The 27554-nt window shown below is 43.2% G+C and overlaps 1 long non-coding RNA gene across 1 annotated transcript; it reads left to right on the top strand.

Moving 5' to 3' along the window:
- Positions 1–855: 855 nt before the first annotated feature.
- LOC143353874 (uncharacterized) lies at positions 856–7743 on the top strand. The gene is made up of 4 exons (XR_013082219.1): positions 856–976; positions 6210–6335; positions 6804–6929; positions 7573–7743. It is a non-coding gene; the product is annotated as an uncharacterized LOC143353874 (long non-coding RNA).
- The last annotated feature ends 19811 nt before the right edge of the window (positions 7744–27554 follow it).

Here is a 27554-nt window from a genome sequence, read left to right as displayed (position 1 = left end):
TATTCACAAAATGTACAATATATACAACGTGGCAAGGTTGTCTCACGTTCCGACCTGCAGGTAGTCAGGAAATCTGACGCGTCTACCTGAGCGCGTGTGGACAGGTACCTGCGCGGGGGTCGGCTCGGTCGTTGGTTGCGAGTCTTTGTATCGTACGGTCTCGTCACCGTTTACCGTGTACGCGGGTTTAAGGCGGTCAATCGTTTACCGCGTGTAGTAGCTTGAAGACTTCACCTTCTACCGTTGGATACATGTTATTATTTATTTTCAGTGTTTTCAAATGGGTGAGGTTCGCCAACGGATGCAGTGCTGGTTCGCTCTTTACGTCACGGACTGGTTCCTCGGCCACCCCAGGGCCTCGAGTTTCGTTTTCAACGGTTAAGAAGTAATTTTGCAGGTATTTTCTCATTATTTCTTTATCAATGTTTTATTTGAATAGATCTTGTTTTCTTGAATTTGGAATTTATGTGATATGGGTCTTAAGGATTGGTATTTCTTTCTGACTTTTGTGAAATATATTCTTTACGTTCCTTGAGTTTAGCGCCTTATATATATATACATTAATATATGAAGCGAGGTATGAAATCATCGAGTCGAAGTGGTCAATGTTCTTGAACTTTGCAGTCAAATTCACGGAAGTAATTTATTCATGATATACTATTGTATATGTATCCATTGAGTTCATCAACGTTGAATGAAGTCTTCACAAGTGCAAGTATTTCAGGTACAGACAATTTCTAATTGCAACGCAAACGATCCCTTCATTTATTCTCAATTTGTCCCTAAAATTTATTTTCCTTACCGCGTGCAGTAGCTTGAAAACTTTACCTTCTGCCGTCTACATGTTATTATTTATTTTCAGTGTTTTCAAGTGTGTGAGGCTCGCCATCGGATGCAATGTGGGTTCGCTGTTCACCTCACTGACTGGTACATCAGTCACCCCAGGGCCTCGTGTTTTGTTTTCAACAGTTAGGAAGTAATTTCGCAAGTATTTTCTCATTATTTCTTTATCAATGTTTTAATTTGAATAGATTTTGGAATTTATAGGATATGGGTCTTAGGGATTGCTATTCCCTTATAACTTCTGCGCAATATATTCTTTACGTTCCTTGAGTTTTAGCGCCTTATGTACATACACTAACGAGCAAAACTGAGTCTACACTATTTGAAGCAACAAACCTTTTTAAAAATCAGATCAAATGACTTGAATTTTATTAAGAAGTTGGAAGGATTAGTTTATTAGACGAGGTGTAAAAATTTTTGAAAAAAGTTTGAATTGGTCGGAATCGCGAAAGAAATAGTAAAAGTTGGTTTTTTTAGCTTTTTTATCTGAGCCTGTATTGAAAATTTAAAAAATGTGTTTGATTCGCTTGAATAAATTATATCCATGCTGAAGATATTGGTTAATTCGTTTACGAGTTATAAACGCTTAACCCATTTGTATCATCGCTCTACTTAAGCTGCCGCGTTGAAACATCAGCGACGTTTTACTGACGAATGACTCGTATCACCGCGTGCGGTCGATCGTATGTGCAGTAACTGACATCCAAATTATTCATGGAGTTTATTAACAATGTACTGTTTAAAACGATTGTTACACAGTTTTATATCGCAAATATCGCATTTTACATTTTTTTTTACAAAAAAGGAAAAACAAATATTTTTTTTATACATAAAATAAAACTATTTAAATTAAAATGAAAAATTAAATAAATTAAAACGAAACGCTTCCACAAGTGGTTAAACGTGGTCTGTCGCAACCAAAGAATATTTTGCAATTGGAAAAAAAAAAAACAGTCTCAGGCTCGCGGATTATTCCGCGCTCGGTGACAGCTGACAGTCGTAGGGTCGCGGATTATTCCGCGCTTGGATGCAAATGGGTTAGAAGTGGAAAAATTGCCGTCTTTCACGATTTTCGACTTAAAATCGCTCTTTTAATCGTTTATAACTCGTAAACGAATTAACCAATATCGGTGAAATTTTCAGCATGGATATAATTTATTCGAGCGAATCAAATACATTCTTTAAATTTTCAATACAGGCTCAGATAAAAAAGCTGAAAAAATCAACTTTTACTATTTCTTTTGCGATTCCGACCAATTCAAATTTTTTTCAAAAATTTTTTACACCTCGTCTAATATATATATATCATTTATTGATTCCCCTCGGGTTACAATTTTAACCCTTTTAGTGCCGGGCGAAAAAGAGGTGCCTATGCGAGAATAACCGGCCGAATTTCACGGTTTTACTAGGGTTTGGGAAAATGCTCATAAAAACCAAACAAGAAACAATATTCAAAATTCAATATTCAATATTCGAAATTCAATATTCAATATTCAATATTCGAAATTCAATATTCAATATTCAATATTCATGATTCAAAAATCAGTATATTAAGGACGATATAGAGAACAAAACAATGACACTAGTTTTTCTATATTCATTGAAAATTATATAAATAACAAAGGTATAAAAGATCATAAAAAAAGTAAAAGTCCAGTTCTCTCTTACAAAATGTATTTGCACATACAAAAAGTCATCTTTTCATCATAATTTTATATAGACCATTTATTACAAAGTATATACTTTGCATTTTCGATATATTTTGTAACAAGATAAAGAATATTACATAACAAACATAAAAAATAACTCGAAGGTATATGGTAAGCGCCGGACGGATTATCTCTTCCGAAATACGTAATTGTTATAGGTTGGTGGCAAAATTTTAGAAATCCTGTCTTGCTAATTGTTGGTTTGTCAAAAACAAAAATGTTTGACACAAGCGGAAAACAACGGCGATAACAAAAATGACGCTTTCAGACTGTCACTGGGGCAAAACGAAATATACTGCTCACGACAACAATCGAAGAAAAACGAACTGATCCTACGTCTCGCTGCGGCAATGCGATCTTATTTCGTGAGAGTCTTCAAACAGTCGTTTATAAAACGCTGTCGACATGTTCCGATAAGGGCCCAACGCCACGGCGATTCACGCCGTAGGTCGGATGTCGCCTGAGCGGCGACCATCGATGTTTATGTTAGATTTCGGTATCTCCAAGCAATAGGAAAAAGTCGTCGTCCACAAAGAGTTAAAACGAAAAACTATTTTTTAAAATTCTCTCGTAATGAAATTAGACCATTTATAACGTCTTATAAATTTATTTAGAAATAGAGTTATCCCGCAATGCGAATAGTAAAGCGCTATAAGGCGCGGGCCGATATATCGGCCTCCGGCACTATAAGGGTTAATTACATCTCCAGCTTTCGCTCGCTCTTACCCTAATCTTAACCTTAAACTTATCCTAACTTACCCCAACTTAATTAAACTGTGGTGGCAATATCACCACGTACGCCAATGCATATATTTCTTCTAAGAATTTCTCTTTCCCTTCTAACTCTGTCACGCTATTATTCTCTATTTCCTGTCTGCTAGTCGCACGCTTGGTAACCGGCCCTTCACGAATTTCCCATGCATCCTTGAGAACGTCGCCAGGGTTCTGGTTTTCGTTAGTCTCGGTCCTTCGCCTACCTCTGAGCTTTCTCTGTTTATGACTCTTTTCCGCTGTCCCTATCGCTGTCACTGTCTTCTCAAGTTTTCCTTTTCTATTCTCTTTTCTTTTTCTCCCCTATCTTTTTGCCTTCTCTAACTCCGTCGTGCTTAAGATTGCAACGAGAGTCGCCAGTCGATAGTAAGCCTCCGAGACGACAACACCAACACTGCACTGACCTTCGCGCTTACCGATATCAGTAATAAATGAAGTGAGGACAGTCTCTGGTGTTTTATATCCCCTTACCCACTTCAAAACTTATCCTAAAAACACGCCATAGAGGGAGAGGAGAGAGAGAGCGATCTTACACTAATATCCGCCGCGTTCTTATTTTTCCCTCTCCCACACACACATGCTTCTCTGCTCTCCCTCCTACCTGCACCTCACCCATCCTTCCCGCGCCTCCTGGACCTCCTCTTTCCCGCTGCTCTCTCCTTCACTCCATTCCTATGCATTCTCTCCATTTACTTCCTCTCCCATACCTCTTCCATTCCTGCTCTTCCTCCATTCATCCACCTTCCTCATCCATTCCTCTCCTTCTCCTTCATCCCCTAATACTTCCCCCACCATCCCATGCCAACCTCCCCCTCATCATCACCCATACACATTTCCCACACATGCTCCCACGTTTCCTCCTCGCACCCACAGACCCTACATACTTTCTTCTCCGCCAACCAATACTTTCCACCTCTCATCTCGTTTCCCAACCTGTACCTGGCCACCTGCTCTCTCCCAACCCTTTCTTCAGATACACTGGTATCCCCTCTCCCTTCACCCTCCCAAACCACATGTTGTACCTTGCTCTTCCTATCTTTTCCCATCTCTCCCCCTGTTGCTTCTTCTTTTCCCTTTTCACTATCTCCTCACTCACTGCCTCTATCCTATCCTCCATCATCTCAGCCGCCTCCTCCACTGCCCAGCCCCTCTCTTCCCAAAAACGCCGTCTCACCTTCTCCCAACCTACTACCTCCCCTCCCCTTCTAAACCTTCCTCATACCTGCTCCCAGCACAACCTAACCAGCTCCCCCCTTCTCCCGCCCTCAACTTCTTCTGGTACCAACCATGCCCTTAACCCCGTCCTCCCTCACAACAACTCCCTCTGCAGCTCTTCCCTCACCATATTACCCCGGTGTGCACCGCTCTACTCTTAGGACCCACCTCAGAAACCTCTCCTGCAACCTTTCCGCCCCTTCCCATTCCTTCCTACACCTCCTCTAATAAACTAATCCTTCTAACTTCTCAATAAAATTCAAGTCATTTGATCTAATTTTTCAAAAGTTATGTTGCTTCAAATAGTGTAGACTCAGTTTTGCTCGTTAGTGTACATTAATATATACATTAATAATCAAATTACGACAAGTGCCCAAAGACAGGTCGTTTGTCCGCACTGTACGACAGTCTCTTTATTTTCCGAGATATTTGCAAATAACTGTCTATTTTGATGTAAAATTCTGCCTATTTTGAATGACCGAATTTGTTCTTTAGGATGGAGGAGAGTTCTTTCGTTAAAATCTACAAGGGCATTTTTATTATCCACCCTATGAAATTATTGAGTCGAAGGGGTTGAAGGAACAGGATTATGTAAGGCGGGTGCCTTCGAATAAATGTTCAAAATCAGGCGTACGTGACTGAGTCGTTTATTTACAAATAGAATGATGTTGCGAGAGCGTCCGGGGTGGTTCAACTAAACCGACGATTCACTTGACTCGCGATTGAACTTTGACTGCGGTTTAACAGCGACCGGACTGCGACCCGACTCTAAGTGACTCGGCGGAGAATCAGCTGTGACTTCTTCGTGACTCTCTCCTCGTCGGTAGTCTCTGCCTTATATTATCGAAAATGCTTGTCGGCTGATTGGTGGAAGTCCTTGCGAGGAACTTCCACCAATCCGTGCATTTTGCATAACACGCCCACGTTCCACGCCTCTCGTGCGTGAGAAGGGTGAGCGTGTCGTGCTGTTAAAAATCTAATTTTGGTGATGCAGCGGGGTGTCTTCCGGGCCCCGTGCTAAGTGCGGTACGTGACTGCTGGCTTACGTCAACGGGCCCAGCTTTCCCGGGTGATGGAAACCAGGCACGCGTCGCTGGGACACTCTAGGCTGGAGACCCTTAGACTACCCAAAATTTATGGCGTCCACTTGCGCTATTTAGTTCGTCGCTAGGAACAACAAGGACACATCTGTCCGCTAAGTGGCCAAAAACGTTAAAGACGTTTTCTCACAAATAGCGTCTTATGCTGTGCAAACCATAAATCTTTCTTGGTGCTGGTGCGCTGAAGATTTCTCTTCCGGCGCCCCGCTAGCCGCTACATCACGCCCTTACCAGTGCTAACGCTATCTTAACTTAATCCTAATTACCGGATAATCTATACCTATTCTTATTGTAGCTGGCTATTCACAAAATGTACAATATATACAACGTGGCAAGGTTGTCTCACGTTCCGACCTGCAGGTAGTCAGGAAATCTGACGCGTCTACCTGAGCGCGTGTGGACAGGTACCTGCGCGGGGGTCGGCTCGGTCGTTGGTTGCGAGTCTTTGTATCGTACGGTCTCGTCACCGTTTACCGTGTACGCGGGTTTAAGGCGGTCAATCGTTTACCGCGTGTAGTAGCTTGAAGACTTCACCTTCTACCGTTGGATACATGTTATTATTTATTTTCAGTGTTTTCAAATGGGTGAGGTTCGCCAACGGATGCAGTGCTGGTTCGCTCTTTACGTCACGGACTGGTTCCTCGGCCACCCCAGGGCCTCGAGTTTCGTTTTCAACGGTTAAGAAGTAATTTTGCAGGTATTTTCTCATTATTTCTTTATCAATGTTTTATTTGAATAGATCTTGTTTTCTTGAATTTGGAATTTATGTGATATGGGTCTTAAGGATTGGTATTTCTTTCTGACTTTTGTGAAATATATTCTTTACGTTCCTTGAGTTTAGCGCTTTATATATATATACATTAATATATGAAGCGAGGTATGAAATCATCGAGTCGAAGTGGTCAATGTTCTTGAACTTTGCAGTCAAATTCACGGAAGTAATTTATTCATGATATACTATTGTATATGTATCCATTGAGTTCATCAACGTTGAATGAAGTCTTCACAAGTGCAAGTATTTCAGGTACAGACAATTTTTAATTGCACCGCAAACGATCCCTTCATTTATTCTCAATTTGTCCCTACAATTTATTTTCCTTACCGCGTGGAGTAGCTTGAAGACTTCACCTTCTGCCGTTGGATACATGTTATTATTTATTTTCAGTGTTTTCAAATGGGTGAGGTTCGCCAACGGATGCAGTGCTGGTTCGCTCTTTACGTCACGGACTGGTTCCTCGGCCACCCCAGGGCCTCGAGTTTCGTTTTCAACGGTTAAGAAGTAATTTTGCCGGTATTTTCTCATTATTTCTTTATCAATGTTTTAATTTGAATAGATCTTGTTCTCTTGAATTTGGAATTTATGGGATATAGGTCTTAGGGATTGGTATTTCCTTATGACTTCTGTGAAATATATTCTTTACGTTCCTTGAGTTTTAGCGCCTTATATATATATACATTAATATATGAAGCGAGTTATAGAAGACGCGTTATAACTGTTCGGTTCGAGATTTCTTAAATGGTACTTGGTGGTTCGCGATATATGTTTATTTCGGAGAGTTCGTCTCGTCCGTCTGCCTGTTCGATTTGTTTTCTGATCTGTCTTGTCGTGTCCTGTCTGTCGTCAGTTCGGTTTTATCGTGATTGGATGATTTTGGATTTAGGTGGGAAAATATAGTGTTTTGTAATTGGACGTGGGTGCATTGGGAGGAGTTTTTTTGAGTTGATGGGAGTGGGAGACTGTCAGGGATTCCTGGTTTTGTCTTCGTTCGTCAATGGCGTGATTTATTACTGTTTTTCGTTCGTCGTTTCGTTAGTTTGGTCGCATGTGCTGTTCATCTGTCGGGGTCGGGATTGTCGAATTGCGGTGGTCGTAAACTAATTTTCTTGGTCGTTTATAGCTATTTGGCACGTTTTTAATGGGACATCGCTTTCAGGTATGTCCCTTTGTCGCCTGGAGGAACGGTACGGTACGACCTTCGGTGTTGCCGTCGCAACATGCCGGCCCCCTTGAATGACTCTGTTCAACTGCTTCGATGGTCTATATCAATTCGTCTATATGGTAATGAAATTTACAATGAATCTACCTTGCCTCTTATATGTATATATATATATACAGGGTGAGTCACCAAACGTTAGCACCTCAAATATCTTTGTTGTTTCTAAAGATACGTAAAATATGGTAAGGACAAGTTGAATGGTACAATGGGGCTGACACGATGCAAAAAAAATTTTGTTTTTATGTCATTTTTTTGGAGATATCAAGGTCACCTTGACTTTTTTAAATGGAACCACCCTTTTTTAAACACCTACAATGATAGTCCCTTTCATTAGGAATTCAGTGACTATAATTAGTCCAAGGTCATTCAAGGTCAAGGACAGAAAAAACGTATAAAACTAAAATATGGAAGCAGAATACCTGTATTTTATAAATGTTCCAAATGATGGCCGTCTGCGTCGATACATTGTTGTAAACGAGCTCTGAAGGAATGTTGAACTCTGATAAGTGTATCCGACGTGATATTCGTACATGCTGTGATGATACGCTGACGCATATCTTCAACTGTTGTTGGAGCATCCGTGTACACGGTATCTTTTAGCAGACCCCATAAAAAGAAATCAAGTGGATTTAAATCAGGCGAACGTGCTGGCCATGAAACTGTTCCGCCTCGTCCAATCCATCGGTTTGGATATCGAGAATACAACGTTTCTCTTGCTACTCGTGCATAATGAGCAGGACAAGCGTCATGTTGGTACCACATATCGTAGCGATTTTGTAAAGGGACATCTTCTAACAAAATTGGCAGATCTTCTTGCAAAAATTGAGCGTATTTCTCTCCCGTCATCATTCCGTTAACGAAATATGGTCCAATTACTTTGTCGTTCAAAATACCACACCTCACGTTTACGCTCCGTTGTTTTTGATGATCAATTTCTCGCAGCCAGTGCGGATTATCCACAGACCAATAATGGGCGTTCCGTAGATTAATTGAGCCATGATTAGTAAATGTTGCTTCGTCCGTAAACAAGACATTAGAAAAAAATGAATGATTTTGAAGCAATCCCCATTGACAAAAGTTAATTCTATTTTGAAAATCATTCCCGTGCAATTCTTGATGGAGCGATATGTGGAACGGATGAAATTTATGTCGGGCCAGAATTCGTATTACGCTACTTTGACTTATGCCTGCTTCCCGGGCAATTTTTCTCGTACTCACGTGAGGATTGACAGATATAGCTGCTAAAATATTAATTTCATTGTCTTCATTAGTCGTGGGATTCTTCCGTTTGTACTGTCTTGCATGTACACTTCCAGTACTTCGAAACAACCTGTACGTATTAGTGAAAGTATGTCTAGAAGGAGTGTTACGCTCGGGGTACCTTTCTTCATAAAGTCGTCGGACCTGCACTGCATTTTTTCTACATTCACAGTAAATCATGATCATATCACACTTTTCAGTCATCGAATATAACAGCGGAATCGCGTTTGGAAACATACTGATAGTAAATAAGAATGCTGAATAACATTGAAGGACCTTAGTATGTATGTTTACTTTAACTACGACCATAGTATGTTTACTATTTCCTACAAGTCTCAACCGTGATAAACGTATTCTGCTTCCATATTTTAGTTTTATACGTTTTTCTGTCCTTGACCTTGAATGACCTTGGACTAATTATAGTCACTGAATTCCTAATGAAAGGGACTATCATTGTAGGTGTTTAAAAAAGGGTGGTTCCATTTAAAAAAAGTCAAGGTGACCTTGATATCTACAAAAAAATGACATAAAAACAAAATTTTTTTTGCATCGTGTCACCCCCATTGTACCATTCAACTTTGTCCTTACCATATTTTACGTATCTTTAGAAACAACAAAGATATTTGAGGTGCTAACGTTTGGTGACTCACCCTGTATACATGCTATTTACATTGGTCTTAATATTATTCGCCTATGTGCCTAGTTCCTTGATCTGATTGTTAATTATATACAGCGTCCGTATTTTACAATGTTGTTCTTTATATCGGTAGCGGCGCGAGACATTTTACCGACCGTTTGTATTCGCCTTTCGCGGTTCTTATTGTGACTACCCTAACTATGTCGTCTTGTCCGGGATGAAGTTTGGTTACCCGTGCGAGGGTCCATTGCATTGCAGGTAAATTGTCGTCCCGCACTCTTACGATACTGCCTATTTCTATTTTTTCGGGTTTATGTTTATGCCATTTTTTACGTGTGGTCAACTCGTGGAGGTATTCCTTCCTCCATCGTTGCCAGAAATGATGTCGCATTTTTTGCACATGCTGCCAGGACGACAATCGACCGGATGGAATGTTTGATATTTCGTAATCGGGTATGCCATTTAACGTATCACCAATCAAGAAGTGTGCTGGTGTCAAAACGGATAAATCGTTTGGGTCGGAGGACAGAGGTGTTAACGGCCGTGAGTTGAGAATCGCTTCAATTTGATTGATATATGTTAATAACGCTTCGTACGATAACAGGGTGTCGCCTATTACTCGTGTTAAATGAAACTTTAGTGATTTTACGGCAGCTTCCCAAAGTCCGCCGAAATGCGGGGATCGCGGTGGGATGACGTGCCATTTTATGGATTCGTTGGCCAATGTGTTCCCTGATTATCCGCAATCTTAATCAACGCGGTCGATAACAATACTTTTGTAGCGGCCATCGGCACGTACATTTAGTAACATTTGGCGTGCAAATGGTCGAGCGAGTTTATGGAACCCGTTGTCCCACAGCTGTTTTTGAGAAAGCCGTTAGGCGTCTTAGCAGTTTTTGTTATGGCACGTATTGGCCATTAGATTTTTACCATCGGCCTCAACAGCGCGTACGGGTATCATAAACCTCGAGTTTTCCAAAGGGACCCGGAAACTAGGCAGGTAGGCGATAGCCGGCCGCGCCATGCACCACGGGCCCGTCGGAAATCCCGCTGCATTACCGGAATTACGGGGACACCCCCGCGTTTAGAGAGACCGCGCCAAGGTCGAGAAGAGTCCCCGAAAAAGGTACCTGATTGGCTAAAAAGGCTAATTCAGCCCCGGCCAATCAGGACGATTCAGAAATAGGCAAAAAGCCTGGGAGAAGAAGACAGAGCAGAAACGTTTCGAGCAGACATCCGAACACACCTCGCGCCGCGTATAAGTTAAAACTCTGTAATCGACTAGAATAAACCAAGTTCCTGGGTCGAACACGCTGGGGAGATTTATTTAATCCAAACCCCCATATCCGTACACTTTCGAAGGAATATTAATCGAGTTTAATGAGGTTTTTGGAGGTTGTGTGGCCTGATTCGAATTCTGCGTGTCTTTTTTGAAAATATCTCGAGATCTAATAATTTTTTTGCCATGGTACCCTAATCATTTTTTACGTAGAATGAACGGAAGAATCGATATGTGCAAAAAAAAATATGCATTTCTATTTAAAGAAATGATGCAATTGTTAATTGCACATGCACTGCTGCATCTAAAAAAAATTTGAAGGCCCACAGATGTAGTGCTCTTCGAACCATTCATCTTTCTCCTTTATCATTTTTTCGTAAATGCAATAATAACGGAGTTATGACTTAAAACAATTGCGTGGATCACCCTGTATATACAGTGAGTGTAAAAAGTATTCGTACACCTCTTGTAGGCTTAAAAAACCATGTATTTCTCTATGTAATTGCACACATGTTTATAAAACGAAACATAATTGTAATTTTTATATATTTTAACTACATACTGTCACATAAATACACTTGAAAAAGTTTAACGTTAACGAGAAAAATTAGAAACTATGAGACGTGTCTCTAAATTGGCGCGCAAAAAGTATTCGTACAGGTACTAGAATGTACTCGAAAGGCGTCCGATTGTTTATATTATGGTTTAGCGGGACCCGACAAATAATCAGACAGGGTCTTTGATGAACAGTCTAGTGGCAACCTTCTGCAAAACCAGTCAATTTTTATAACATTCGGTAAAATGGGTCATAAAGATAAGGAAACAAGTGAGACTGAAAGAAAAATTATTATACAACTGCATAATCAGTGCAAATCATTGCGAGAAATAGCAAAAACAATTAATAGGCCACACAGCACTATACAAGGAATTATAGATCGATATGGTGAACGAAAAACCAATAAAAATAAAGTGAAATCTGGTCGCCCTCGAAAACTTAGTTTACGCGATGAACGTTTTATAGTGCGTGAAATAAAAACAAATCCTAAAATTAGTGCCCCTAAGATCGCTGCTGAGCTTGCAAACAACGCTGGAGTAAGTGTATGTTTCAGCACTATTCGTAATTGTTTACGAAATAATGAATACCACGGCCGAGTTGCTCGCGAGAATTATTTCGTAAATGCCGCAAATAGAAAGAAGAGACTTGATTTCGCGAAAAATAATATTAATAAGCCTATCGAGTTGTAACGATCCTGTCCTCGACGCGAGCCTTCCCCTGACCGCGCGCCGGCGGAGACCGCCGTGGCCGATCACACAGTAGGCGCGCCGCAGTACGAACCGCGACCGCGAGAGGGCCAACGCCGCGACGGGCCGCTCTCGCGAGTAAAGGTAATCGGCCACGGGGATAAATACCGCCACCGGGAACGGGGAAAATCAGTCCGGGTGACGAGCTACATGGTAACGTGAGTGGAATACATGAACGACCAGCACGCTCCAACCTCGAGAATGCACATTCTCCCTCTCTCTCCTCCAACGGGTCCGGTGCGCGGAGTGATAACAGGAGCACCGGACGCCGAAAGTATTGTTACGATGGAAGCTGTCGATTGCGGCGATCGAGAGAAGTTGGCCGTCGTATCGATATTGTGGTATCCGGCCAACGGGGTTGTTGTTAAGAAGAAGACAGACGACAGAACCTCTCGAGTCGACGAAGCGAGAGCACGCACCTGTGTTCGCCGGCGAGGCGGGGCCGAAGCCTCCGCAACATTGGTGTCAGAAGTGCGGGCGATTCCACAACGACATCCACTTCGGGAGCAGATGCGACGATGTTACAGACGCTGTTCGAAGGCCTCCAGCGGAACATTTCGGGGCAGTTTCAAGAGCAGCGGAAAATCGCGGAACAGAGATGGGAACAGGAGTGGGCCCGGTTTGAAGAGAGGGAAGCAGCAAACAGAACCGCTCAAGCTGCAAGGGAAGCTGCCCTGGAGGGACGATTTGGAATCCTGGAGGCACAGTGTCAGGTGCTATCGCAGAATCTGCACAGTCTTGTACAGCCGCGTTTCATTAATTCTACTGAGAACCGTGAAACTCAAAATATAAATATGTCCGTTCCTAATGGGTCCGCGGTTCCGGGTTTTCCGCTTTCGCAGCAGGTCCCTGTAAATGACGCAGTTGGCGTGTTTCGCGGTGTTTCGGAGTTGGGATACACCGTGAAACCTCCTAGATTTGACGGCAAAGCTTCATGGGAAGAGTATAGAATTCAGTTCGACACAATAGCTCGCGCGAATGGTTGGGATGAACCGAGGAAAGCTTTGGCCTTGGTTGCGTCTTTGGAGGGCCCTGCTCGAGGAGTGTTGACTTCTCTCTCCGTGGACAAACAGAACGATTTCCGGACGATAGTTTCGGCATTAGAGTTCCGTTATGGGACCACAAATTTTCAAAATTTAAGTTACGTAAAATTCCAAAATTATAGACAACGGAAAGGGGAGTCGATCTCTGAGTTGGCAGCAGAAATTGAGAGGCTTGCTCAAGCTGCATTTGGTGAATGCCCATACGAAAGTAGGGATAAACTCGCGGCCTCTCAATTTGTAGCAGCATTGGCCAACGAAGAGATGAAACGAATATTAAGGCTCGGTGGTTTTACATCTCTGAGAGCAGCAGTTATTAGAGCCTTGGAGATTGAAGCTGTCGAGTCTGTTACTGAAACTTCGTATAGTAGTCAAAATAACCGCTACAAGCCTTATTATTTTCCAAAACAACATATTCCTGGACGGCGTTGGGGAGAACGAGGATACGACCGAAGACCGGAGGAAGTGGATCGACCGAACAGGAACTATGTACGAAAGACGAGTTTCGTGAACAGGAATTCGAAGATCAATGGTGATCGAGAAGATCGACCCAGGGAGTGTTGGAGTTGTCGCCAGACTGGGCATCTCCAGAAGGACTGCCCGAAGAGACAAACACAGAGGATGGGAAACGCGAAGAAGTCATAGTAGGAGGGGAGACTGTGACTTCACCTTCTTCTACCCCTGTCGTGCTGAAGACTTATTTGAAGAAAGATTGTACGGCCATCGAGGGATTCATCGATGGAAAAATGGCTACGATAATAATCGACACGGGATCGAGCGTAAATCTTTTGGGGACGGATAAGTTCAATCCCAGAAGTAAGCTTGGCGCGGCGGAGGAACTTCTGGAAATCAAAATTGTGTCCATTTCCGGGGAAAATTTACCGATTCAAGGCAGGTACAAATGTCCCATTAAAATCAATGGTTTCGAAACAGAGGAAGAATTTTTCCTGATCGACATGGCGGAGGAGTGTATTCTGGGGAACGGATTCCTCCAGAAACACGCGTGTAGGCTCGATTATTGGGCGAGGAAACTACAAATAGCCGGGAAGGAAGAGGTCGGCTTTATCGGTCAAGAGATACGTAATAAGGAGGATGCAGCTTTATTAGCGAAGATGGAAGAGGAGACTCCGGTAGCGGAAGAGGTGCAGGAGGTTGCAGTTCCACCTGTACCGAAGCACTTAGAAGATCTTTTCCAGCGTTGCTGTTCGGCCTTATCTCCGCCACGGAAGACAGCATTTGCGAAAGTAACACATGAATTTCAGGACATATTCGCAGAAAATCCTGAACATGTTGGGAATTGTGATGTTGTCCAACATAAGATTGATACAGGAGATTGTGCACCAATCAAACAGGCACCGCGACGTCTCCCTTTTCACCGACGAGACGAAGTTAAAGAATTACTCGCGAAGATGGAAAGGCAGGGAGTAATTGAGGAGTCGAAAAGTCCATGGTCCTCTCCTATCGTTCTCGTGAAGAAAAAGGATGGCAGCACGAGATTTTGTGTGGACTATCGGCGGTTAAATGATGTCACGAAAAAAGATTCTTATCCGTTGCCGAGAATTGAAGAAACGCTAGATGCTCTAGCTGAATCGTCTTGGTTTTCAACCATAGATCTGCAAAGTGGATATTGGCAGATTATGGTTGACGAAAGGGACCGTGAAAAGACAGCATTCTGCGTGGGAGAAGGGCTTTGGCAATTCAGAGTGATGCGGAGTTATGGACACGGTATTGAAAGGCCTTTGTGGGAAAATCTGCCTAGTATATCTAGACGACATAATTGTTTATGGAAGAAGTTTCGAAGAAAACATGGACAATTTGAGGACTGTCTTCGCACGCCTGCGCCAAGCCAAACTATTAGCGAATCCAAAGAAATGCAATTTCTTCTGCAAAGAGGTGCGATACCTTGGACATATCGTTTCCGAACGCGGGATTAAAACGGATCCCGAAAAGATAATGGCAATCCAGAAATGGCCAATTCCGAGGAGTAAAACGGAATTAAGGAGTTTTCTCGGACTTTGCACTTATTATAGAAAATTCGTCAAAGATTTTTCTTCCATCGCTAGGCCACTACATCGCCTGACGGAAGATAAAATTACGTTTGTATGGTCGGAAGAATGTCAAAAGGTATTCGAGTGGCTGAAGCAGCGTCTTTCCGAATCTCCGATATTAGCTTATCCTTTATTAGACGCAGATTTCATTTTGGATACAGATGCGTCGAATTTTGCCATTGGAGCAGTCCTCTCGCAAGTTCAAGGTGAAGAGGAGAAAGTTATTGCATACTTTTCAAAAATGCTGGGAAAAGCAGAGAGGAATTATTGCGTTACAAGACGGGAACTTTTGGCGATAATTAAGTCCATAGAACATTTTCACCCCTATCTTTATGGTCGAAAATTTCTGGTAAGGACTGATCATGCTGCGTTAAGGTGGCTATTGTCGTTCAAGAATCCGGAAGGACAAATGGCTCGCTGGATAGAAAGGCTGCAACAGTATGATTTTGAAATTAGACATCGAGAAGGGAAGTTGCATGTCAATGCAGACAGTCTGTCAAGAAGACCTTGCGAAATTTCGCAATGTAAATATTGCCATCGCCTTGAGGAGAAGGAGTCACGTGAAGAAATGTGAGAAAAGGAAGAGCACGTGTTCAGGACGATCTGTGGAAACGCCAATTCGGAGGAATGGAGGAAAGCGCAAGAGACCGATGGAGAAATAAACTTCATTTTGCGGAGGATAATCGAACGAAATAAGCCAAACTGGCAGGAAGTTTCCGCATTTTCCCCCGTAACAAAATTTTACTGGAAAATTTGGGACTCTCTTGAAGCGAGAAAGGGTTTGCTTTTCCGGAGGTGGGAATCTACGGACGGGAAGGAAGCAGTTCCGTTACTAATCGTCCCTAGATGCAAAACCGAAGAGGTGTTACGCGAGTGTCACAACGCCCCATGGGGAGGACACTTCGGAGTTCGCAAAACACTTGCTAAGATTCGACAAAGGTTTTTCTGGCCTGATCATCGTCGAGATGTTGAGGAATGGTGCCGTCGTTGCGACAGCTGCGTAGCGAAGAAGGGTCCTAGGGAGAGAGGAAAAGGCTCTTTAAAGATTTACAATGTTGGAGCACCTTTTGAAAGAATTGCACTTGACATTGTGGGCCCTTTGCCAAAATCTATGACCGGAAACAGATATGCCCTTGTTGTCGTAGATTATTTCTCGAAGTGGCCAGAAGTAATTCCGCTTCCGAATCAAAAAGCAACAACCATTGCGAAGACCCTTTTAACAGATGTAATAAGTCGCCATGGTGTGCCACTAGAACTGCATTCAGATCAAGGTAGGAATTTCGAGTCGAGTGTCTTCAAAGAGTTGATGAGGTTGCTTGGAATTAGAAAGACAAGGACGACACCCTTACATCCCCAATCGGACGGACTCGTCGAAAGGATGATTCGTACATTGTTACAGTATCTAACACAGTTTGTTTCCGAACATCAAAAAGACTGGGATGAATGGATACCGACGTTCCTTTTAGCATATCGGACTTCTCAACATGAGGTAACTCGAAATACTCCGGCAATGGTCCTCATGGGTCGAGAATTACGACTTCCTTTGGATCTCCTGAGAGGCAGTAACTACGCTTCTGAAAGGAAGGAGGAGGGAGCTTACATTGGAGAAATGAGGGCTAAAATCTTGGGAATCCATGATTTTGTACGCCAACGAATGAAGATTAGTGGTGACAAAATGAAGTCCTGGTACGATGTTCATGCGAATCGGGTTTCCTTCAATCCGGGTGACAAGGTCTGGCTATTTAATCCACGACGTACAAGAGGCCGGTGCCCGAAACTCCAATCTGACTGGGAAGGACCGTACATCGTCAAGAATCGATTGAACGAATTAATTTTTCGAATAGTCCGATCTCCTAAGGCAAAACCGAAGGTTGTTCACGTGAACCGGCTTGCACCTTACAGTGGTTTAGGATAGGAATCCGAATTCCTAGACACTTTTCGCCCACGAAGAGGACGCTGCATCGAAAGAAGGCGAGGGTGCGACTCCGTTCCGGCACCTCGATCACTTTCCATTTGTGGAAGAGACAGTCCTAGGAATTCGGGGGAGGAAGTGGTATCCTCGCGAGGATACGTCCTCAGGAGGGTACCCCCTTTCCCGACTGGTCCACAAAGAGTGGTGCACCAATCACCATGTTATCGCGGATAGATTTCGCGATGATTGGAGGTGCATCCTGGAGAGGACTCGGTGGTCGCCCGGGGGGAGGGCAGCACCCGGGAAAACGTCAAGAAAGAAGCACTCAAGCCACAAGAGTCAAGGGGAAGGGCGAGAAGTCGACGGAATAACTACACTGAAGCATTAAGGGAAATACCTCGTGCCAGCGTCCTGCTCAGGGTTTTTAGGTGGTTTTCCCCTGAGACAGAGGACAAATGTCGGGACGTTTACTGTCTGATTAAGGCCACCGGGTTAAAGCAAATTTCTTTTCTTTCACCGACTTTTCAGACAGAGGTTAACATGTCAAGGAGCCGTCTTTCGATTACGAGGCATGAAGGTTGGGACGTTACCACAGACGAATTTCGCCGCGGTCGGGACGCCCGTTTTTTTTCGAGAGGGGGAGCAGTGTTACGATGGAAGCTGTCGATTGCGGCGATCGAGAGAAGTTGGCCGTCGTATCGATATTGTGGTATCCGGCCAACGGGGTTGTTGTTAAGAAGAAGACAGACGACAGAACCTCTCGAGTCGACGAAGCGAGAGCACGCACCTGTATCGCATCTTTTAACATTGTCCGTTGACAGCCAATAAATAGTTATATAGTTGTTGGTAGTGTTCGGTGTTGTTGTTTGGTTGAGGGATGTGTTCGCCGGCGAGGCGGGGCCGAAGCCTCCGCAACAATATTTTTACTTGACAGAAACATATACAACAATACCTCCCGACCCCAATATAACACTAGATTTATTATTAAAAATAAGTAATGTGCCTACTAAAGATAAAAGATTTAATAGACAAGTCGATGCACTTAATCCATGTAAAAAAAATGTTAAGGAGATAAGTAATACAGCCCGTAGATGACTAAAGGCCGAAAGTACTCCAAAAATATTTTTCCGGAAAATTATTAAAAAATAGTTTAAACATAGTTAAAAAATGTTTTTACAACAGCGTAACAACAATCATACGGTTAGAAATCGAAAAAACATCTAATTAAAGAAAAAAAAAATTGGACCCGGGCGAGATCCGAACCTGGTCCATAGCTACTGCACCAACCGGCGCCGTTGAAAATACCTTCGAAATATTGGGATATATCCTGCGTAGTATAATTGTTGTTTTTTGTATTACGCAATTTTTAAAGTCTGGACGATGTTTCCCTGAACTTAGAGATGTTTAATATTACATAATATATTTTTACGATAATCATAACTTAGTTTTTCACGGAAAAAACGCCGAAAAAAGTGGTTTTTATTTTTTCCTACTATGACGCACCAATCGCAGGAATTTGAAAAAAATTGAGCATAATACTTAGGGCAATATCTCATTGCTAAATTAATTCTGTTCTAGTGTCTCTTCGATTTCCATATGAAATCTGCATTTTTTCGATTTTTACAGCCAGAGTTTGCAACCGAAAAATCTGAAAACGACTCAAAGTATGTGGTTTGGTGTCCGAAACGTGTCAGATTTTTTTCAGAATTTTAAATGGGGAAAATGGGCCAAAAACTGGATTTTCGTTTTTCCTCTATAACTACCCTTACAGATGTGCTATATGGCTAAAACTTGGCTGAAAGGTATCTTTTTTGGTAGGCTATCGAATGGCGCAAATTGGAATAAAATCCCTTCCAGGGCACATTTGACCCCCAAAACCGGCTATAGCCTTACTAAACATTTCAGTATTGCACCAGTAAATTCTACCATTTTCGTATGTATAGCATGAAAAAATATATATAGAAGGGAAATATTCTAGAAGAAATTTTTCGTTTTGCAGTTAAAATGGCTTCGTGTGCAAAGGGTTAAAAGGTACCTGGCTCTTCTCCAGTGTTTATTTTTACGATATTCACGTTCGAACTGTGTGTACATTGCTACGCAACTGGTTATCATGGCGTCCATTGGTGAAAAATATTCTATGTCAGTGTGAGACCTTGTGCGCTCTTAGCGTCTGTTTTAAAATTTGTTCTGCTCGAATTAATAATTTGAGATTCAAGTGAACTGAACAGCACCACTGAACAAACGAAGACAGGACTCTTGCTCTTACAAATATTGCAGTTCTGCCAGCAAAAAATGTTAGCCGGATTTTCTGCCGCACCTGGCTCACGGTCGTATGAATTAAACGCTTCGTTGTATTTAATGTGTTCACCGGGATTACGTTCCCCCGACAGGCAGACCTTGCCACGGTCGAAGATTAACCCTTTGCGAACGAGTGTCGGCAAATAGCCGCCCAAGTCTTTTTACCGTTGCGGACGAGTGTCGGCATATAGTCTTTGTATTGATAAGATCTTATCTTCCGTATAGTGTAAACTTACGATGCGAGACCATGGTAGGTTCAGAACGAATTCAGTCTGCCGCGTCAGTCTTTCAGTGTCACTACCAGAGAAACCAGCAAAGTTTTCATACATTTTATACATTTTCACATATTTTTTCACATATTTTACATCTTATAACATCTGAAGCCAGACGTGGTTATAAATTATAATAAATATATGGGTGGGGTAGATAAAGCAGATCAGTACACAGGCACGTACTGTTTCATGAGAAAGTCTCAAAAATGGTGGCGATATAGAAATGTATTCCTATATTAATTATGTAAATACGTGTACATTGTCTAAACAGTTATTTGAACAATAAATTATTGAAATAATTCAAATAATGAATATAGAAACATATTGTGAAAATTTATTTATTCAATAAGTTATTTTAACAATAAATAATTGAAATAACAATTCAAATAATGAATATAGAAACAAATTGTAAAAATTTATTTATTTAAACAATTATTTTATCAGTGAACTATCGAAATGATAATTCAAATAATAAATATATTTTAGGTGACGTGGGGTAAATGAAATGATATGTGACGCGATGGTTTCACGGGTAACAAAAAAATATAGTTTATTCACGAGAACTGGTTAACAATTAACAAATAATAAAGACTATAAAACACAACGAGAAAACTTGAGTCCATGAGAAAAATGCGAAGACCAAAATATACGGAAACTCTACGTCGCGTATAACAAAACCGTCGCGGGTGACTCAGACTAAAACTCTCTGGAGCTATCGTTCTCCGCGAGAGTCCAAAGCTTTCTGCCCTTCTCGTTTCTGAGGCGCGTTAAATAATGTCCCCGAAAAACCGTTAAAATAAGGAGAGGTTCTCCACCCCCACAAGGGCATGGAGAAAGTTTCCTCCCCCACACATTGCATCCGGGGACTTCACTCTTAAGGGTACTGTAACGGTCGAGCCGATATTCTGGCAATCGTCACTTAAATGACCAAGCCCTCAACCCGACCTCCCATGGTACGCACTTGAGAAGGATGGAATTTCCGCGTCCGAAAATTCCACGTTCCCACGCACCATGGTCGCCACAATATTATCTTAACAATAAATTATTGAAATAATTCAGATGGTGAATATAGAAACAAATTATGAAAATTTATTCCTTTTATCCGTTAACTGGAAACGAATCGAAGGTTCGAAGTTTCGAAGTGTCGAAGGATCGAAGGTTCGATATTCGAAGCTTCGAAGCTTCGAAATCTTCGACCTTCGAAGCAAAGTAACAGCCCTAGTATCGAACGCGTAACACTGTAACACAGTGTTTAAATTTTCACTCCGCGCCGAGAAATTTTAATTTGTAATTAAGTTTCTACTTGCTTAACTGCCTAACATAAACTCGACGAAAATTGTTGTGCCCAGAGCCTCCAAGAGACTGTTATTATTTTTCGCAAATTCAGTCTCCCGTTGCCTACAGAAATTTTTAATAACGAACATGGGAACAAGATAAATAGAGTATTTGATTTAAAAAAATTTCTTTTTTGCAGTGATGTAACCTTTCATTACTCGCGTATGGCAGTTACAATCTCAAAACTTTTATTTAGCGTTTCAAGCATCAACGAACGTGTCGTGTACGCTGGCAAACATTTATTCCGCGTTAAGTGACATAGAGAGTTCCATGTAAACAGTTTCGTAGAAAGTGGAGTACTGATTGACGGAGTGGAGTTAATAATTATTTCGGAGCAGCAGGATGCTAAATGTTAAATTCTGTTCAAATGGTCTTCGAAACATTTCGGGATTTCCGCACACGTACTAGCGAGAACTTAACCATCGTTTTCGCGCCGAGCTAGCGATTCCAAGCTATTGTTCAGCGAAACAATATGGCAGACATTGAACGTGCCAGAAATTCAGTGTGAACGTCTAGAACACTCGTGGAAATCGTCGTACTGTGTTAAAAGTTACGTATAGTTTGTTTTAATCAGACTGAGGTAGTCTAACCGGTGGATGAAATTATTTTAATAACACTAACTGTACAGAAGACATATGCACTCATTTTCTAAACATGAAAGTATATTTTTATTTCAATGTTATATTAGTAAATGGGATGACATTCCGGATAAAAATAATCTGATATTATTGAGGACTTTATCAACGAAGATTTTTATGTTTTTGTGGTAGGCCAGCCACTTTTTCAGTTGAATGTACCCAGCATGAAGAGGAACGGGAACCCTACAGGGATGAATAATGACACTCGACCATTTCAACCCTCGACGGTAAAGCATGAAGGGCAAAGCCACTCGAAAAAGTATTTTCGACGGGCACCCCTAAATATCCGCAACAAAGGGTCTAGTTCGAGTTGTGTAAATAATTTCAATCCTGTCATTTTTATAAGGCAACATTATTATTAGAAATTGTAATTTCGCTTCCAACTTCACCTATTCGTGTTTATTATGAATTTATAAAACCCACGGTCTACTAATTATTCACCTAAAACGTTTCTCTTGTTAATTGTTTTACATAAAGCACCGTTGCTCCATGGAATATATTCCCCAAGCAGGGCCTAATAAGAAACTGATCTAACAGAATCGACACCCTGCTTCGTTTGATGTTTGAGGTGAAATTTTTTAGGGATATATCATTTATAATGAAGGAAAAAGTGAAATAGTTAGTTAGAATTAATTGTTTAAACAAAATAAAATTTTTAAATAATTTCTTTATGTGGTGTTGTAAACAATGTAAGCGCGGCTTCTTTGGTCTCCTCTTTGAGCGATACCGAACTGTAGACGGCGCGCGTGGCGCGGTCCCAGCGCTTCTTGACTGTGTCGTCATGCCGGCGAGTCGTCATGCGACAGTCGTTCGGAAACCACCGTATAGTCCTCGTGTATATTGTATAGTGTTTGAAATATATATCCTATTCTAGCCATTAGAACGCCATCGCGTTTATCTGTTTCTTTTACGGTATAATCACCTGCCCCTGCACGCTGCTACAATTCCTAATAGCAGTATAACTAACAGGTTATGGGCCCAGGGAATCGCGAGTGAGTGAAAGAAAAGAAAAAAAACGTGACGTGCGATTTTTTGTTCTTTTGGACCGAAATAAGCGCGACGAAAGGATGGCGAACCTTACGCGAATCGACACTTTAAACAAGGACAATACGATACGTGGAAAATCCAAATGCGCGCATTGTTAGTGAAAAGTGAGGCGTGGGACTACGTCTGCGGCGAAATAAAAGCACCGATTGTGACGGCGGGAAATGCTGCATCGGAAGCCGCGTTCAATGCATGGTCGAGGAACGACGAGAAGGCGAAATCGGACATCGTGTTGTCAATCAGCCCGTCGGAAATCAAGCAGACAAAGGACTGCAGAACCTCAAGTGAAATGTGGCAAAGGTTAGAGACCATCTACCAGTCGCGAGGTCCTGCACGCAAAGCAGTGTTATTGAAACGATTAACGTTGCAACGGATGAACGAGGGCGAAGACATTCGCGAGCACATCGGAAGGTTCTTCGACGCAGTGGACAAGCTGAGTGACATGGACGTTGTGATACATCGGGACTTATTAACGATTTTATTACTATATAGCCTGCCGCCAAGTTTCGAAAACTTTCGTTGCGCGATCGAGTCTCGCGACGAATTACCTCCGCCCGAGATCCTGCGGATCAAAGCGACAGAGGAGAGTGACGCGCGTAGGAACGGGGCACGCGATATCGCGCCGAACGCGATGACCGCCGGAGGACGTGCGAAAACGAATCGCGGAAAGACGACCGACGCAAAATCCAAGGGATCTGCCGACTGGGACAAATCGAAGACGAAGTGTTACCGGTGTCGAAAGTTCGGACACAAAGCATCCGAGTGCCATTTGCGACGATCGGCAGGATTGGTCAGTGCGGACATATCGGTATTTGCATCGATCGATGTGGGGCTAGGCCGTGAAGTGACACGTGCGGATGGCGATAACGGCGACAATGAGTGGTGTCTGGACAGTGGATGCACCTCTCATTTGTGCAAGAACTTGGACAACTTCGCCGAAATCGGTGAAAAGAGTCGAGAAAAATTGAATCTCGCAAGCAGTGCGACGACGGACGTGAACGCGCGGGGAACAGTGCAGATTTTTGTCGATCATGACGGGTCGGAAACGGCCGTGACGTTGAATAACGCGTTGCACGTACCGGATTTGCGTACAAATTTATTGTCCGTCGCAAAAATCGCGGACCGCGGATACAAAGTGGTCTTCACAAAGGATCACGCAAGGGTGATCGATGAAGACGGAAAAGACAAGCTGATAGTCGATCGTATAAACGGATTATATTACGTGCGGCAGACGAGCGTCGTACAAAGAGCCGCCGCCGCGGACGAAGTTTCGGGAGAACGAGGGGAGCCTGGCGTACAGGAAGCGTGGCACAGGCGTTTAGGTCATCTCAACCAAGCAGATCTTCATCAAGCGAGGCGCAGCGGGATCGTATCATGCGGTGACATTAGAGACTTTAAGAAAACTCTGAGCTGCGAGGTTTGTTTGAGTGGAAAAATGATAAAGTCCCCCTTCCCGGAAGGATCTAAGCGTTCTACGAACGCACTAGAGATTATCCACAGCGACGTATGCGGTCCGATGCGAACATCATCAAACGGAGGTAACCGATACTTTGTTACGTTTATTGATGACCACTCGAGATGGTGCGAAATACGCTTTGTAAAGTCGAAGAATGAGGTATTCTACGTTTTTAGAGATTTTAAGGCGTACATCGAAAAACAAACGGGTTGCAAAATTAAGAATATACAGTCGGACAACGGTACAGAATACGTAAATGCGCGTTTCGATGATTTCCTGAAAGAACACGGAATAAAGCGTAGATTAGCGGTCGCGTACAATCCGCAGCAGAACGGCGTGGCGGAACGGAGAAATCGGACGTTATTGGACATCGCGCGATGTTTGCTTATACAGTCCGGCTTGTCCCCGTCGTTCTGGGGGGAGGCCATATTAACGGCGAATTATATTCGCAACCGCTGCCCATCGAGAACGCTGGAGGGAAAGTCTTCCTTCGAAATGATGTACAAGAAGTTGCCGTGTACGAAATATTTTAGGGACTTCGGGTGCGTCGCGTATGCGTTGGATAACAATCCAAATAAGGGAAAGTTTGAGCCTCGATCACAAAAGGGTATTTTTGTGGGATACTCGGAAAATTCGAAGGGTTACCGAGTATGGCTGCCGGATAAGAGACGGGTCGTAATAGCCAGGGACGTAAAATTCGTGGAAAAATTCGGCGCGGTTCCGGAAAGAAGGCGCGACGAAATTCGACGCGAATGCGCAACAGGCGGAGAGAATTGCGACGAAAACCGTGACGAGGGCAGCATCCTGATTGACCTGAGCACTCAGAGCGGAAATCGGGATGAAATTGAAAGCGACGAAGTTCGCGGGCGTTTCGGGGAGGACATCGACTCCGACGACGACGGAGTCGAGGTAGACCGGGAAAACGAGAATCGCGAAGTCGCGGCGACGAAAAGGGGTCGCGGTAGGCCTCGGAAGGTACTCACGGGAATGAGGGGAAGACCTCGAAAAGAATATAATATAGTTGAAGCCGGAAATTTGGCTGAAGTTGAACAAGCTTTTGCAGCAGAGGTCCCCCTGGAGCACGCTATCACGGGTTCGAACGCGGATGAACGGCACGAAGCCATCGCGAGCGAATTAAGATCGATAATAAAAAACGATACGTGGGAGCTCGTAGAACGACCGAAAAGCGCGAATGTAATCGGGAGCCGATTAGTGTTGCGAAATAAATTCGGTCCGAGCGGTGAATTAGAGAGACGAAAGGCCAGAATAGTGGCGCGAGGATTCTCGCAGCGCTACGGAATCGATTTCAACGAGACTTTTGCCCCCGTGGCGCGTTTGGAATCGATAAGAATCATGGCCGCTCTCAGTGCTCAGTACAATATGATTATACATCAAATAGACATAACGTCTGCGGACTTAAATGGTCATCTCGACGAAGAGATACTGATGGAAGTTCCCGATCATATCAATGTACCACTGGAATTCCTCATTGAGAGGGAAAAATGCCAAGAAATTAAAGCGAAGGCGCTGGAAATGCAGCGCGCTTTGAAGCACGGCGATAGGGTTTGTTTAATGCGGAAGGCCCTTTATGGCTTGAAACAAGCCGGTCGTAGCTGGCATCGTCGGCTAGACGGCGAATTAAAGAAATATGGTCTGGTCTCGAGCGGGGCCGACCCGTGCGTATATTATCGGGGGCGAGGAGAGGACGTTTTACTGGCGCTTGTTTATGTAGACGATATCCTTATCGCCTCGCGTCACTCCGACGAGATTAACCATCTCAAGGATCACCTCAAGAGCGTTTTCGAGGTGAGGGATCTCGGCAGCGTAAAGAGTTGTTTGGGCATCGAATTCGAACGATCGAAAGATTCCACGAAGTTGCACCAGCGAGGTTACATAAACGAAATTCTAAGTCGTTACGGCATGTTACATTGTAAGCCGGTCTCGACGCCGTTAGAATTAAGTGCGAAGCTGCGAAAGGGCGAGAGAGATCCGAAGGAGGGCGATGATAAGATCCCATTCAGAGAGCTCATAGGCTCGCTCATGTATCTTGCGACAGCTACAAGGCCCGACATTGCGCACGCGGTGAGCGTACTAAGTCAATTTAACAATTGTTATGACCGTACCCACTGGGGTAGTGCGAAGCGTATTTTGCGTTATTTGAGGGGCACTAGCGATTTAGGTCTGTTTTACAAGGCGAGCGGAGAGCAGGTAAAGGGTTACGTCGATGCGGATTGGGCAAATTGTACCGAGGACAGGAGGTCATTCACGGGGTATTGTTTTCTACTGGGAGGCGCTGCCATTGCCTGGGAGTCGAAGAAACAGAAAACCGTTGCGTTATCCTCTGTCGAGGCTGAGTACATGGCCCTGAGTGCAGCCGCGAAAGCGACGATTTACCTGCGACGTTTTCTAACCGAATTAGGTTTCGGGGAACTGGCGAGCGTTGTTTTGCATTGCGATAATCAGGGTGCGATAAAACTTGCGAAAAACCCGATATTCCATAATCGCACAAAACATATCGACGTGAGGCATCATTTTGTACGTGACGCATTAGAGGCTGGCGAATTTATTTTAAAGTACTTGCCAACCGATGTAATGATTGCCGACGTGCTTACGAAAGGCGTACCGGGCCCGAGGCATGTAAGATTGTCGAGTTCGCTTGGATTGGGCAACGCGGGGCGTGGCCGGCCGGTTCGTTCGGTCTCGAGGGGAAGTGTTGTAAACAATGTAAGCGCGGCTTCTTTGGTCTCCTCTTTGAGCGATACCGAACTGTAGACGGCGCGCGTGGCGCGGTCCCAGCGCTTCTTGACTGTGTCGTCATGCCGGCGAGTCGTCATGCGACAGTCGTTCGGAAACCACCGTATAGTCCTCGTGTATATTGTATAGTGTTTGAAATATATATCCTATTCTAGCCATTAGAACGCCATCGCGTTTATCTGTTTCTTTTACGGTATAATCACCTGCCCCTGCACGCTGCTACAATTCCTAATAGCAGTATAACTAACATGTGGACTAACCTGAAGCCTCTTTGCGTTACGCTCATTTTTTATTTATGGAGGAATACAAAAAATCCTTTGAATACCTTCGATCTGGAACTAATCGTTTTGGCAAGTTATAATATTGATCTAGCTTTGTGCAAAATCTTAAGAGATACTTCGTGACATCAAAATAGTCGTGACATCCGCGTGATTCATTCTCGGAAATTCCGAAAGTTGATATTTAAACTTAAATTGCGTCGAAAGCATCTCGAAATATCTCTTAAAATTTTACACAAAGCCAGATCAATGTTACACCTTTTTTTTTTTTTTATCGTGAGGAAATGTTTTATACATACCCCGACTCCCTGGGGGAAGCCGGGGTTATGTGGGATTCTCCCCAAGGGCGGAACCCCCGGAGACTAC

This window comes from Halictus rubicundus, chromosome 4, assembly GCF_050948215.1.
Source record: "Halictus rubicundus isolate RS-2024b chromosome 4, iyHalRubi1_principal, whole genome shotgun sequence".
In the NCBI taxonomy this organism is placed as follows: Eukaryota; Metazoa; Arthropoda; class Insecta; order Hymenoptera; family Halictidae; genus Halictus; species Halictus rubicundus.
The sequence above is the reverse complement of the archived record's forward strand: the minus strand, read 5'-3'. Positions and strand labels throughout refer to the sequence as shown.